This window comes from Mytilus galloprovincialis, chromosome 9 (assembly GCF_965363235.1).
Source record: "Mytilus galloprovincialis chromosome 9, xbMytGall1.hap1.1, whole genome shotgun sequence".
Classification (NCBI taxonomy): domain Eukaryota; kingdom Metazoa; phylum Mollusca; class Bivalvia; order Mytilida; family Mytilidae; genus Mytilus; species Mytilus galloprovincialis.
This window is the reverse complement of record NC_134846.1, coordinates 39,600,128-39,616,646: the sequence shown is the minus strand read 5'-3', so window position 1 is coordinate 39,616,646 and position 16,519 is coordinate 39,600,128. Positions and strand designations below refer to the sequence as shown.

General features: G+C 33.2%; 1 long non-coding RNA gene across 3 annotated transcripts in view; it reads right to left on the bottom strand.

Annotated features, from left to right (window-relative positions):
- Nucleotides 1-16,519, bottom strand: part of LOC143044980 (uncharacterized) — a 42,774-nt gene that overhangs the window by 14,883 nt on the left and 11,372 nt on the right. The window contains exon 1 of one of the 3 annotated variants that reach the window (XR_012968828.1): nucleotides 12,776-12,800. The exons of 1 other annotated variant lie outside the window; for it this stretch is intronic. This is a non-coding gene — a long non-coding RNA (uncharacterized LOC143044980). Of the gene's footprint in view, nucleotides 1-11,350; nucleotides 11,471-12,775; nucleotides 12,801-16,519 lie in introns of those variants that run through there. One more of the 3 variants, XR_012968826.1, reaches the window with a different exon arrangement.

Here is a 16,519-nt window from a genome sequence, read left to right as displayed (position 1 = left end):
TGTATTGGCCGAGTTTTTCTATATTGGCCGAGTTGACACAAGTGCAGGATTTCGGAACGTCTCTAGTTTTTACATCGAAAGTCACGATAAACACAAACTTAGAGTAAACAGTTGTTTGGAAGACGCAGTTTTCATTTAGTCATCTCAAACATGCTGAAAAGGTCAGCATGGCATATATTTCAGGCTAATTTGCCTACGTGTATACGAGCAAACGGACCAAAATATCTTATCAATGAATGAAGTAAAAATGAAAAATTGTTAATCCTAAATATTTTAAGAAACGAAATTAAAGTGTTCTTCAAATCCATTCGACATCTGGTTTTGTCATAATAATTATTATCTTGATTTTGATTAATTATAAAATCAATTATTATAAGTGTCCAAACATTCATATATATCAATTTGGAAGCTCTTGAACAATATTTATATTCATAAACGACATATGCTTACTATATATGATAACAAGATGTCATTGGGTTTTATATTTCTTTATTAATCTTTATTAAATAAATTAAGAATGTATTGTGTGAAACCTTACTGCGATCTACACGATCGCACTACGATCGTCAAAATTTGCATTGTTTTTCACAGATCGTAGTGCGATCGTGGCCTAGTGGGATTGCGGTATTAAGTCGTCTTTTCCACTAGTTTTTTTCAGGTAACTACCGCCGTTCCACCAGGCCATGATTGCACTACGATCTGTGAAAAAAAACCTTATATTTTGACGATCGTAGTTCTCATCTGTGCCATCCCTGCTGTCGTTCACTAACACATCGTCATCTGAGCTTGATGGACCAGCATTGTGTTTTGATTCAGGTTGGATAGGTCGGTCCGACATCTCTGCTGGATCAGGATTCGTTACTATCAAATTAGGTCGTAGTAGAAGCGTAGTGAGAGCACAGTAAGGTCGTGGTAAGATCGCAAAAGTCGCTGTACCATCGTATCGACAGCGTAGCAAACGCGCGATTCTAATCAGGGAGACTGCGCTACGATCTCACAGCGATTTTACTACAACCTCAGTACGACCATCACGTTCTTACCGCGACCAAACACACATCAACCGACTATACCACGTTTATACCGCGCTTGTCATGACCATAGTACGATTTTAACACGCTTATGCCGTCTTCATCACGCTGTTCTTACGACCCCACTACGTTCATACTACGATCATTATGCTCATTGTCATTGTCATATAAAATTTATAAATGCTCTCCAGCTTTGTTTTTCTGTATGTAAGCTGGACCTCTTGCCCCTTTTCCCCAACAGCCCAATCATTCTTGACACATCTGTGTCATCCAAACTATCGTTCACTAAAGCATCATCATTTGATCTTGATGGACCAAAAATAAGTTGTGATTCAGGTTTGATTGGTCGGTCCAACATATATCTTCGAATTCTGGATCATGATTTGTTACTATCAGATCGCCCTCTGCCACTACCTCTATCCTTACTTTTACGCAGATTTTGATTGCATGAAAGCGTTGTTTACGAGAAACTCTACGTATCAATGAAAAATAGAAGGAATGATACAGTATTTATATGGAACACGATGTTGACATTATTGCTGGGGGTGTAGTAAGATCGCAATATGAACGTGATATGATCGTAGTGTGATCGTGGTAAGTGCGTTATATAATCAAAGTAGAAGCGTGGTAAGATTGTATTGCAATCGGATAATTTTTGGTATGATCGTAGTGATGACTTGATGAACGTAGAAATATCGTGATAATCGCAGTGAGGTCGCAGAACAGGCGTGGTGAGAACGTTGTATAATCGTAGAGGGATCGTTGTAGAAGCGTAATGAGGACGTAGTAGTAACGTGATTGAAACGAAAATTTATATTTTCATGCCGCTCATACTGCGACCTCACCACGATCTGGATTGCACATCCAGACTCCAAAAGAGAGATATCCTATGTCATAAATCGATGACCAAACTGACAAATGACAAAGTACTGTATTGGCTTGGGGAAAGAAGACAAACAACATTTTATCATGAAGACACATTTCCTTTGGAAGTAAAGCGAACAGACACTGCGAATCAGTTTAAGACATACTCGGACACATTAATATCGCTTGAATGTGATATTATTTCAGTGTGCGAAACTCATTTTCGAGCAAAAGTCAATATTTCTATGGAGCGTTATTCATGGTATGGTTTCAACAGATCAGAAATACAAAGTTTCAGTGATCGACAAGTCGGTGACGAAGTACTCGGACTTAAACTCAAAAGTCGTTCTACAAATTTTAATTTTTTAGTGTTCTCATGCTATTTACCTCCAGAAAATTCCAGTAGATGACGTGACGCCCAGAGCTTTTTTTTTGCACATTTGCTCACTCAAATTATATGAACTGCGATAGTGATGGCATTTTCCTTCTTGGCGATTTTAATTCGCGGATCGGATCCATGTCTGAAATGCTGTTTGAAGCCGACGAAATTACAAAAAGGAACCAAATAGACAATGTATAAACCAGCATGGCCACGAATTTTTAGAATTTCTAAACGAATCAACATTTTGTGTATTGAACGGTAGATTTGCCGACGGAGATAATAATTATACGACTATATATGTGTCCCTCATGACATGTTTTTACAGATGTTAAATACTTCAGAGTGAAGTGCTAACGGTCCAATCAATTGTCGATGACATCTTCTTAGTCCAGCTGATTCGTGCATTTTTTCAAAAGAATTTTCAAGATGGCTGCCAATCAGTCAAAATATCAGTTACCAGTTTTAAATTACAGCAAATAATATTCAAATCTAATATTTTTAAAGCATAACAAATGGGATTCAACGTTTAAAGTAAGTCGTGGCGGTATTTTAAACTTAAAAAAAAAATTAAAAAATGCGGAATTTCAAAATGTTATTTTTTGTGACATTTGGTCTCTTGTTGAGATTTCTATCATAAGCAATCATACCTCTTCGTCTGTATTTAAAATCACAATTTATGATTTAGATGGTACACAAACAAATTATAAAGGCGTCATGAAAACGTTCGAATGTTTCCATTTATGGGATATTTGATTAAAATATCGTGCAAGCCATGTATTATGGAAACACAATCCTTAGAACGTAGTATCAACTGCAAATAGCAATTCGAAGAATGAAATGAATATCAACAGAGCCATGTTTTAGTTTATTTTAGATAAATATTTTTTTTTTACATTTTTGGCGGCCAAGTTCGACACCCAAAAAATGTTGAAATAAGGCAATGTTTGTCCTATGTGTGTGTAACGATTCTCTAGCTGTAGTTGTTGGCAATTATGTCCATGGCTGGTGTTATAAAAACACAAGAATTCGAGACAGATTACACATAATTCAGTGTTCTCCCCATAATTTTCAGATAGCACCATGGAAATGAACACAGTACTGTTTTCCAAAAACAAATATAGAACCATGGCTCTATACATTCTATTATAAAATCATCCAAGATAGCACCATGGTAGAAAATATAGCACCAGGGTACCATGGAGCTTTTAGTCCCTGGGGAGAACACTGCATATTAAATATTGAATAGATGGAATCTTCTAGACGAAACGCGCGTCTGGCGTATACACAAATTTAGTCCTGGTATCTATGACGAGTTTATTTATCTAGTTCAGTAACTTTTAAATTAGATAAATGAATTTTTGGATCAAGTTAGTACATAAACGACATCATCACTACATCATGTGTTTGTGAACTATCTGTATGTGCAGCTTATTCATTTTTATAAATTTCCTGTTACAAAACTTTGAATTTTTCGAAACACTAAGGATTTTCTTATCCCAGGAATAGATCACCTTAGCAATATTTGGCACAACTTTTTTGAATTTTGAGTCCTCAATGTTCTTCAAGTTTGTACTTGTTTTGCTTTTTAACTTTTTTGATCTGAGCGTCACTGATGAGTCTTATGTAGTCTTATGGCGTATTAAAATTATAATACTGTTACCTTTGATAACTATTCATGTATCGTAGTCGTACAAATATGTTGTAGTTGCCCTGTTTAATTGCATCAACAAAATAATATTTGACTAGATGAAGTTACTGCATTGCTAATGGCATGCCCTGAGGTCATGACAAGCATCATATAACTCCATTATGTTAAGATTATTACTATGTCCTCATCCACCTTATCATAAAGGAGCTGTTTGAATCGAGAAGTTTTTATTCTAGTTTAGATATTTGGAAAACGCCAGTATCTACACGTCATCCCTATTATAGGCTACATTTCTGCAAGAAGAGTATCACAGTTACGATTTTCTATAATTTCTTCGCAAATCTTTTAATGTTGAGAGAGTTAATGTTGCTTGCTTAAGTATAACATGTATGAAAATGTTGCATGTAGCAAAAAACACTTAGTGTTACTGATGGTACATCAAAACAAAACTCTTTGAAACTATATGTAATGTATTTGTATGTGTGATTTTGATATCATATGGCGGTCATCTTGGAAAAAGCCGCCATTTTGAAATTTAAACTTTGTCCATAGGTATTATTGTACCAATGATCCAGGACTTCTCACATTTCAAATTTCAACATGTATAAGGGATATTTGCTGAATTTGATTTTTTATGGCGGCCATCTTTAAAAAAAACCGCCATATTGAAATTGCAAGATATATCCATAGTCTATACTTTTTGAAACACCTCTCACTACTGCCACGCCAAATTTGGACATGAAACTGACCTTCAACTGACTTATATATATGTTATATATGCAGATTTTTATATTTTAGGGCGGCCGTCTTGAAAAAAAAGCCGCCATATTGAAATTGCAAGGTGGGTCCATAGCTAATATGTTTTGAAATATCTAGAACTACTACCATTCTAAATTTGGTGCTTTTATCATCAAACCCACAATTTTTCACCAATCAGCCGGACTATCTAGGAAGCAAATCAAAATTACCTGATCATTCAGCTATTGTGTCGGAATTCAATATCACGCATCACTGCCTCGCAACACAGACAAAAGATACACGTACATGTAGCTCTTGTTCTAGTTTTAAACTCAACCAGATCCCGTTAGATTTTATGACCAGTGATATTACACGTACTGCCTTACTGAATTTAAAAGAACAGATTAATTGAACGTTGCAGACAAACTCAGGACAATGTTGATAAAATTTACACTGAATTGTGCTCAATTATTTTGCTGAAATGACAGACAAGATTCCGAAAGTCGAGTTTAACGGCTCAAAGAAACGCTTCAAGCAGAAAAATCCGTACATGTATTGGAATGACCATTTAATGGACCTCTGTAACAAAATGACATTTAAATATACAAGCACGAGATACTTTTGATAAAAACATTGTGGCGATCTGAACGGGCTTATAGTAGAATGAAAGCTGTAGATATTGAATCGATGACTACGAAGAATCCTAATGAGAGAGAAAATTAGAAACACTGGTCCGAGAAATTCTAAGTCTATACCAGTTGAAATTGTCGATGAAATGGGGAAAATTGTAAAAGATGAACAGTTTATGGATAAGTGGCGAAAAAACTTTGAAAATTTATACAACGGAAGCAACAGTGACGAGTTTGATGATGAACATGTACAGTCTCATAAGTGCCAATTTGAATTTGAATATGAAGGACCCGCTATTTGCCCCGAATGAATATTTGAACCGTACCACTACTTTAGATGAACTAAACAGTATCATTATGCACGCCAAATCAAAGTCTGCGAGTGGTTTCGATGAAATTCCATACAGTGTTCTGAAATCCCCTATAGTGATTGAGACATTATTACAGCTGTTTCAGCTCATTTTGGACACTAGCCTTATACCATCAATTTGGAGGAAAGCTGTTATTTGTCCTATACTAAAGGATACTTCTTCAGATACACGACTGCCTATGAACTACACTGTAGAGTGCTGTCATTAACAAGCGAATTACGCATTATTTAGAAAATCACGATATACTCGCAGACGATCAGAACGGCTTCAGAAAATAATCGATTTTGTGAGTATCACATTTACATGCTGAACAGTATTGTCCGTAATAATAAGTCTCCTTTTGTTGCGTTTATTGATCTAAGGAAATGTTTTGACTTCATAGACAGGGATATGATGCTGTATAAACTACTCATACACAACATTGATGGCAAACTGTACAACTCTGTGAAAAGCATCTATCAGAATGCTGAATCATGTGTCCGATTAAAGGTGGCACGGTAGTATTTCCTGGCCCATAAGGGATAATGATAGCCTTTTTAGAATTTTCACCACTTTCTAACACTGCAAAAAATTCTACATTCACAGTTAACTGAAGTACTTTCATTTTACTATTCAAAAATGAATTTGAATATGTATCATGACCGTTTACTTTTTTTGCTATTTTTAAAAACCTAAGGCCACTAGTACTTTTAGGTCTTTTACGGTGCAGCTGTGAATACAAAATTTTTAAAAATTCGCAAAAATTCATTTTCATCTGTATGTAAAATTATTTCATATTTTTCTACACCTGATTCATCCCTCAGTTTGGGAAAGTATGTTCAGTTGATACTGTATTTTTTGTCCAATCACGCTGTTCAGATACATTTACCTAAGTAGGGTACACAAAAGAGCAACCTAAATTCTGGAATGCAAATACTACCGTGCCACCTAAATGGCAAACTTACAAGTTGGTTTAACTGTAAATCCGGGATAAAACAGGCGGACAATTTATCCCCGACACTTTTCTCAATATTTATCAATGATTTAGTAAAGGAATTGAACGATCTAAACGTAGGAATAGATTTAGATGATAGGAAATTGTCAGTTTTATTGTATGCCGACGACATAGCTATAATATCGAAATCGGAATTGGACCTTCAATGTATGTTAGATAAACTTCACCAATGGTGCAAGCGGTGCCGAGTATTGATTAACACTGAAAAGTCGAAATGTATTCATTGTACGAAAGGGAAATCCAAATAAACTTAAACTAACATTTTTCGTCTGTATTCAGATATCTGAAACGTTTCAAAACTACGAACATATAGGAACTTTAAAACAGTCTTTGAAACTGAAAATTACGTAAATTTGAACTTGAGTAAAGTTGAGCGGTCACACTAAGCCCTATTTAGAAGTGGAATCTTACCATTAAGAGTGGAAACAGGAAGATACTCGAACGAAAGTGTAGAAGAAAGACTATATAATATATGTATATTTTGTAAAAATCAAGAAACTAAAACTGAGTTCCATTTTATGTTTGTTTGCCCGTTGTATATTGAATGCCGAATTAATTTTTTGGGTAAACTTTTAATTGCGAAAAAATTCACAGACAAATTGAACTTTTTGATGACTTTCCACATTAGACAATAAGGAAAATATATAGTTCATGCATTTCATATAAGTTGCTGTATAACACTTATTTTTTTTTGCATATTTAAAGCTAAATATTTTGTTTGCAAATATTTTAATGTTTATATATTCTTGCAAATTTACTTACGTCAACAAAAAATTGAACGTCATGTAATTGTTTTATAATTTAAAATTTCATTTGAGGTGACTTATAATAGGTTCATTGGGCCGGGTGTATTTAAAGATTATCGTTGATCATCTCAACGAGATTGATTTTCTCGCTTGAGCCGGGACGGCGAAAGCGAGAAAAGCAACCGAGTTGAGATCACCAATAATAATCTATTTAACGCTATTTTACCTATGACGACGTTGTCAAATTCATGTCAATTTCATTAGCAACGCCACGTGCCTGCTTTGTTTCTAGCGAGAGTTTTCCATCTAAAGCGAGTAGCATGATATGAAAATTATCACACAAAAAGATCAAAGGAAAAAAGCACAAAATAGCGATAACAATATTTATCATATAATATATGTTTATAATTGATTTGACAACAATCTCATCACTATAGCCAGAAATTAGTAGTGCTTTTGCTAATTAATATTCATAATATGTAAATGAGAATTGTACCACGTGATAATAGTTTGAAATGGACTGGCTTGGTATCATTAAAATCTTTAAAACACGGATATTATAAGTTTCCCGTCACTGAGTCCTTGTTTGTTATTACTATGATATTTCCGGAAAGTTTTTCAGGCGGTCAAAATTAAAACAATGCATGAACGCGAATTTAGTGATTTTTCGCGTTTTCGTGAGTTGATTCTTCTTGAAATAGGTGCATTTTAACTTTACGTGGGAACCTAGAGTTCAATGACTACACATACAAGGTTTGGACATGCTTATTCTTTGGACATTCGAGTTTCAAATTTCACCCCGGCAACCTACTTTTCTAATGACCTTGTTAGCAAATTTTCAAGTCGAAGTTTGTAAATTTGACGTTTCAGCCATTTTAGCCTGTATTTTATACTGCAATGTTAAAAGCCTCCCGCTTCGAGTTTTAAAATAGCTCAGGAACCTTGATTTTTACACATGTCACTATAATAAATAAGTTACATACTTACTTACTGGTCCAAGACCACAATTATTTCGTAGTGCATTTCTTTTAGAACATAAATGAAAATACAAAAAATCCCACCTGCGCTTTCTCAAAGAAACTTTTACAGTGTGTTGTACTACTTTTGGGACAAATTATAGAAAACTTCATCGTCTCTTAACTCAAAATATGGACAATTTTATCTTTAGGGCGTCTTGAAATCTTTTGACAGCTTCCGAAGTGCTATTTTTCAACCTTTTTCATCTGGACCAAATCACTACTTTCCTTTAAAATTCTGGACCCAATTTTTTTTACAGTGTAATTCCCCCCCCCCCCCCCCCCCCTACTTGCAATTTGAGGCATTAAACATGGAGAAATAAATTTTTAAGGGGTATAAAAATTAATGGCAAGTAACCCACTGTCAACACTAGGGACTATATTTGTCACAACGAACAACGAACAACGAAAATCAAGGGACGACAATTGTGGTCTCGGACCTAATAGGATAGAAAGAGTTGACAAATCTTAAAAAATCTTGGTATGACCAAAGATTAATAAATTATAACACTGCTTACAAAGTTTCATGACAATAGGATGTATATTATAGACAATAAGTTAAGTTCTATACTCATCTTTACGTGTAAAATTTTGACGTTAAAATGGAAAAATTTCAACTATCAACATTTGGGGCTTTAAAAATTAAAATATTGCAAAAAAATACTTTTTAAATGCCTTAATATATAACTTATCATGTACTAAAAGCAATAGAGTACTCATTTGATTTATCAGACTTGGCATAATTATTCAAAAGTCAAATTTATATGAGCCTGTGCCTAAAAATTGAGGTTTTTCCATGAAGGGGGGCCTTACATGAAGATGTAATATTTTCCAGCAATTTTAAATTTGTGAAGCTTTTTGGTTATCACAACAATGGACGACAATTGTGGTCTCGGACCTAATATTACTTACTTTACATGTATGAGAAATAAACAATATCTGTATTACGTTTGAATTAAGGGCTTATATGAAGATCACAAAAATCAGCATTTGAATGACAAAGTATACATGATTTACTGAGACATGGAGACATGGATACACAAAACTTTTCGAAAATAAATAAATAATCAGTAACAGCTGTTACTATCTGATCAATAGATGTTGGTATAAAAAGATATGCTAGTATATCCGACAAAGAACGGCAGAAAATAACATGCACACCCCGGTTAAGGAAAGAATGAAAATTGCAGTGAAGATATGTGATGCACGTTTAGGTATTCTTACTATAGACCTAACCGGCCATACAAAGGGATTATTTTGAAAGACTACTTGAGGTTAATTCTACAATGAGCAAAAACTGAAGGTGCAGACAAAAACCAGAATAAGGTTGTTTACTGTAAGCATACAGTTTCCGCGAAAAGAATATTTCCCTGGAAGCAATAATTATGGCACCCTAAACGGAGTTGGAGTGACTTATTGTTATTATACCTTTCTTTTTTTTTTCCTTATTTTTATTCTTCTTCCACACATTTTGTCCGCGCTAGTTCTCAGAATTGAATGGACCAGATGGATTGAACTTTGCTGTTTTCTACATTTTAAGCCATATTTTAATTTTCATCAATAAAGAGCTTACAGTAGCACAGGATATCTAAATTATGTTATAAAACTTAGCAATGTTCAGGAAAAAATTTAAAGGAGTAGGTCCAGTAAGACCCCCTTTTTGGCCCAAAAATATAGGAGTTTTACAAAATTGTTAAAATGTAAACTTTTAGCTATTTATTGGAAAGTAGAATGCTTCTACTACATAAATATGGGCTGATTTTTGACAATACAATGTACATATATCGGGTTCTAGCATCGTTAAAGCATGCTAAATTACTGAAATCTTCACAATTTTAGCATTTTAGTTAAATTTTTGACGGTTTCCGTCTTAAATGAAAGTGGCCGCATTTGTGTTCATTCTTAATATTGAAATGTAAGTTGTACTTGTATATGATGATAATATATTTCATATATAAAAGTTGAGGATGAACACGAATGCGGCCCCTTTCATTTTTGACAAAAAAAAAAAACATCTGAAAAGTGACATTTTTGGCATATTTGATAGATTTTTCCTATTTATGCTTGAATCGGAGTGTTTTTAATGACAAAATCAGTTAAAATCTTTCACATGCAATATTGAATCAACTGAAATAGACACTTAGTGTTTAAAAAGTGTCCAAAATCCTTCGTTAGATGAACCTGAAACTTGAGGCCAAAATCTACCCTTACCATACCTACTCCTTGGCTACATATTAGAGAAAATTATGTCTAATGTGTGACAGTTTTGATATCACTTAAATCAATTTTCGTTCTAGGTCTGATGAACGAAATTTTAAATTTTCAAAGCTAAGATTTTCAAGTTATTTTTTTCTTTTCTTCTCGTTCTGATAAACTTAGTAAACATTGAGTTAAATTAAATCCTTGAATTGTAATTATATTCTAGTCTTATAGCTCTAATCTTATGAATGAACTAAAAACTATGTAACTTTTTGTAATTTATTCGTTAAGTACTGTGGTTTGCTCCCTTGTACTTCTTTTACTCCTCAATGTGCGTATAAACTTACTATGCAGTATTGGGTTTTTTTTCTCATTTATACAGGCCGCATGATGACCTATAATTATCATCTTCAACGTCATTTGGCTTTAAAAATGCCTCATTGGTGGAAAAATGTCTCATTGGCTATCATGCCACATCTTCTTATTTTTATATTACAAAATCAGCTGTAGAAAATTTAATATCTCAAAATTTATCAATCTATTCATAATTTTGCCTTTTTAGAACTTTTTGTCAAGACTAAATTCCTCTATCCACAGCAGTCTTTAATATAAGGCAAAAAAGAGAAATAAGTTCTGTCAAAACGAATTTTAAAACAAAAATGGGATTAAAAAACTCAATTGAATTAATATACAACGCAAAATAAAATTAGAAATGTACATATAGTACTATCTTACCTTATGTCGCCTTGTTGATAAATCACAACTACATGTAACATGTAAAAAATAAAGGAAGTAATCGATAGATCAAATCACATGTTATCCAATGAAAACATCGCTAAAGGATCATTTTAGATGTGTTAATTAAATCAATGCCGCGGGTATTCATTCTTGAGTGTTTCGCAAACTGTAAAATCAGTCAAAATATCCAGTTGTTTTTCATAATGCAACTATAGAGAGAAAACTGTGAAAAAGATATTAAAAATGTGTTAATTAAATCCATGACTATTTTCGTGAGTGTCAGTATGAATTATACTTTGTTTTACGTTAAAGCTACAACCAAGTATAAAGTTAAGGATGTTCGCTACTCTGTGTCAAAATAACAAGCTTTTAAAAAAACTGTTACACATTGATAGTATATAAATAAAGGAACTGAAAAAGCATAAAAAAATAAGGACCAGTGTGCTTGTTTTCGAGATATAATTTAGCCATCGAAAATTTGACGGGAAATAATTCTCTCTAGACTTTTCATACATTCTTTTTCTTAAAAAAAAATATATGAAAAATTAACAAGAATTGTTATAGACTTAGTATTCAGTATTTATCAGAACCGTTTGAAATTAGATTTTCCCCAAAATAAATAAGTGTAAAGAAACGTATAGAAATTTTTATTAGATTCCTACACATTTATTTTACGTACATATTTTCATCTATTTTTCAAACATATTTACAATATCGTGATTTGTAAAATACTCGACCACATCTTGTTTATGTTTAACTTTACCCAGAGGCTGTACACTATCTAAAAAAGAAATTGCTGATCTAGATCATTACAAATGTACCCGAGGAATATTGGTTAATTATGCAATTTACTGCGACTTTTACTTTGTAATCTACAGTGAAGCCCTGCTCTGATGGCCCTGATGAGGTGTGGATCCAGGATTTGTTATTTCACGAGAACTGAATATATAGTGCTAAGCACTGAGAGCTAGGCAAAACATTTTTAGAAGAATCCATGACACAAAAATCATATAAATTGTTAGAAACATGCATTATTTTTTTTTTATTATTAAAGGTTCACAATATTCCTCTATGCTGATAACAGTTAAACGCGGGGTGGAAAAAGGTGAAAGAAAATTTAAAAATTTAAGAATTGGAGAATAACTTTTTCAATGGAAGATATAATACAGTATGATAAAAAAAATATCTGACAGAATAAAGTGTCGGCCATATTTGTTCCAACAGGAACATAAATTACAGAAAAATTTTTTATAATACAATTTCCCGGGAAACTTCTGTGTGGACAGACAAATATACGCTGACATAGTTGAAATACTTGCAGGCAATTAAAACATTAATTAAGCTGGTTTATTTTAAGTACATACAGTTTGACCATCAGTTTTACACATTATGTGCAAACTATTTGTTTAAAAAACATTTTACCTTGCAAAGGCTCCGCAATTTATTAAACCTCTTTATAAAGTGTAGTAAATCCGTGAGGAAATGACAAATTACCCTTCTATTGTCGGACTACTTCAATTTTTGATTTAAGATATTCATTATAACTGATAAATGGGAACAGTTTATATATATATATTTATTGCACTAATTGATAAAACCAGAGAATTCCGAATATTTGGCAAAAATACAAAACAAGAGGAGCGACCATCCTTAAGGAACCTAAATATTACTTTTTATATATATTATGTTCCTGCTGATAATTATAAGTTATTGGAATTTTCCGGTGCAGTTTAAAGTTTACAAACCTACACTAGGTAAGAAACAAATAATGTGTTGATCTATTTAATGTAGATCATCAGAGTGGCAGAAGGACCTTTTTCTTGGTCGTCGGGATTAGTCGTTTATATTTTCTGGAGTTTTTGATTGGACTTTTATTTTCGCGGGGATTTGGGATTTAAGTTATCGGGAGACTCGGTAATTAAATGGGTGATTTTCAGGATTTGTATTGTGTTCACCTCCTCATACCGCACCTCATGTAAAGATGGGATTACAGTTAAAATAATAAAGCATGCAAATCAACAGTTTAAATGTCTTGCTTGCAAAATTTGTTTGGTTGTTTGCTTCAATGGGTAGGTGAAGTATAGCAATCTGTTTACCATATACATTTTGTTCAAAGGTTTGATTGGTCAATGAATATCAAAATTGTTTTCAATATGATATCTATTGTCCAATCAACTTTTTCGGGTAATAAGTTTATAAATACATAAAGTCCACACGAACTGTGTTATATTATTTTCACGTGAAACTCGCGTTTATGCTATATTTTATCAACATGAAATTCAGGAAATATCGATTTTTGTGGAACATGTAATCCAACTTTTCATAATATTCAAAATAAAAGTTATTACAGTTAACAATCAAGATAGAAGTGAAAACGGTAAACTCGTTCGTTTATGTGCCAATGTGTGCGCTCGTAGAACAAAACTGTTGTTTGAAGAATAGATCGAAGCTCAGTATGTTTTTTTCTCAAAATTAATGATTTGATTTGATTTTTGGTGTTTTAAAACCACTTTTAAGCACTGCATTTAGGCTATTTCGTGGCGGTCAGTTTTTATTGCTGGAGGTCGCCGGAGAAAACCAACGACCTTTGATATGAAAACTGACAATCCTAGTCAATTAAGATTGGAGTCGAGTGCACTAGCGGGGTTCGAACTCACAACCTCAGTGTTGACTGGCTAGTGATTACAGTAGTAACTACTAAGACCACTCGGCCACCGAGACCCCCCCCCCCCCCCCCCCCCCCCCCATTTTACAGTAGTAACAATTAAAGTTTCTATTACTCATTTTTTATAAAATCGCAAATGAACAATATTCATAGCTCTAAGGCCGTGTTCACACCAAACGCCATGTACAGTAAACTTGTTTACAATTAGTTTAATGTACTGGACATTGGTTTCACATTAAATTTGTTCACATCCATACACCTTGTTTAATTACCTGTACATAAGATTTGTTCACACTTGTAAACTCTATGTCATTTAAATGTTCATTACGTAGAACCGAATGCAAAGTTTTCGGACAACTTTTCTAGCAGTAAGGGAACGACCATTTGACTTCAAATCGGGGGGGGGGGGGGGGGGGGGGGTATCGATGGAAATATTCCGAACCCCATTTGGATAAAAAAAAAAAATGTCTACAAATCAAGAGTTTCCCCATATATTATAGTGTTACATGTTGAAAAAATTGATTACCAGCATCGAAAAAAATACCCGGAATGAAACGTTTGCGCGGAAAAATTTCTGGCTCTGATAAATTAACAAAATACCCCCCCCCCCCTTTTTTTAAGTTAAGTTGTTGCTTCTTTATGAAAGCCATTTTGATGATTTGCAGTAGTTTCAAAATAATAAAGATGTCTCGATTAAGCATTAGAAAACGTAGGCTGCAGCTGCGTGCTTCCAGGCGAAGAATATATATTTTTATTCTCATAAAGCCAATGCATTACATCGGTACAGAGATTGAAGGAGAAGAAGGAATGATATATTAGGGATCACTATATTCCTATCTTTTCTGTTTGTTTCAAATGGCATTTCTTCTCCAAGGAGTATTTGGCAAAGGAGGGGGTAATGTTTTTTTTTTTTAGTTTTAAGGGTAATTTAACGGATCCGAGATACATGTACTAGACAAACAATACATTTACCTCACACTTTTTAAGTAATGCATTTATGAGTGAATCGTTGTTTGAGTAAAGACCAGTGGCAAACATTTAAGTCAAGTCGATTCGGAAATACCTTAATTTTCAAATGAATTATGTTCGGCAATGATGCTGCTTTGGGTCTTGATAAGGACTTAATAAAGCTACGTTAAGTTTTTTAAAAAAAATATATATATATCAAGTTTAGACAAATATTTCTGTAAAGAACTTTATTAGATGTATATAAATAGTACATTTAATTGTTTGTGTTTATCAGGTAAGAATACACCATCATCGCAATATTGAAAGTTTGTGTTTGTTTGTTTTGAATAGGACCCAATTAGATATAAAAGAAAAATAAATAAAGTACAACGTATATATAATAGTCGTGAGCTCGGGATCACATACCATTTTTTTTTGTATATATATGCAGATGCGTTACGGTTTACGTCAACGTTTATGATACCGTTGATACGTTTTTAAATGTTAGAACATACTCACCCCTTCTCGTCCAATGAAAAGTCAGTTTTTTGCCCTCTAATTTTCTTAGTACATGGTTTTCCATGCTATGAAATTTTCTAATGGTACACATAATAGAATACACAAAAAAATGGTAAGGATAAATAAAATTATATTTATTTAATTTATATACTTACATTTGAGGGAATTATTTTTCTTTCCTTCAAAAAAAACACAATGCCAGACTGCTGATATATAAAGCAAAGGGTTGTTGTCGGAGAAACGCAATACATTTAAATTTATCAATAAAAAGTAAGGCAGCAACCATTTGATTTTTCTGGGGGGGGGGCTATGGTTTTTTTTTCTGGACAAATCTGCCAAAAACAATCTATTTTTTCAAATACAAGTCGAAAACAATTTTTTTCTTTCAATTTTAGCATTACATATAGTGGCAGCTGAGGGTGAAACAAACAATTTTTTTTTCTCAGAATCAAAAACAAATTATTTTTTTCTCAAAAACTGGAAACAAACTTTTTTTTCCAAAAAAAACCATAGCCCCCCCAATATATAAAATATATATTTATTTCGTATCTAGAGTCTGTAAAAAGACTAGCTACAACGTAGACATATATGCACGTGTAGTTAATAAATTAAAAAAACTGTTATGAAACAGTCACACATCTATCTATGATACTAGATACGAAATAAATATATAAAGGTCGACCTCTGATGAGGGTTTACCTGGGATTATTCCCGAAAAAACCCGAAACATTGCATATTAAATTCTAATGAATTAAGCAATAAAAAGTACGTAGTGTCAGGTCAGAAATATTGATACCATACCATGAAAAAGTGGGTTTATGGTCAATTTATAAAACTAGCATCAGATCTTTCACGATCCTTTTCACGATCTTCAAAAATGCGGTACGTGATCTTTCACGATCCAAAAAATCAATTTTGTGTGAATAGTTCTTTATTAACCAAGTTTCAGATTATATTTATACGAAATAACTATGAGAACCGTTTAATTAATTCAAATACAATGCCCTTATTTTGATAAAGGTAGTTTATCTAGT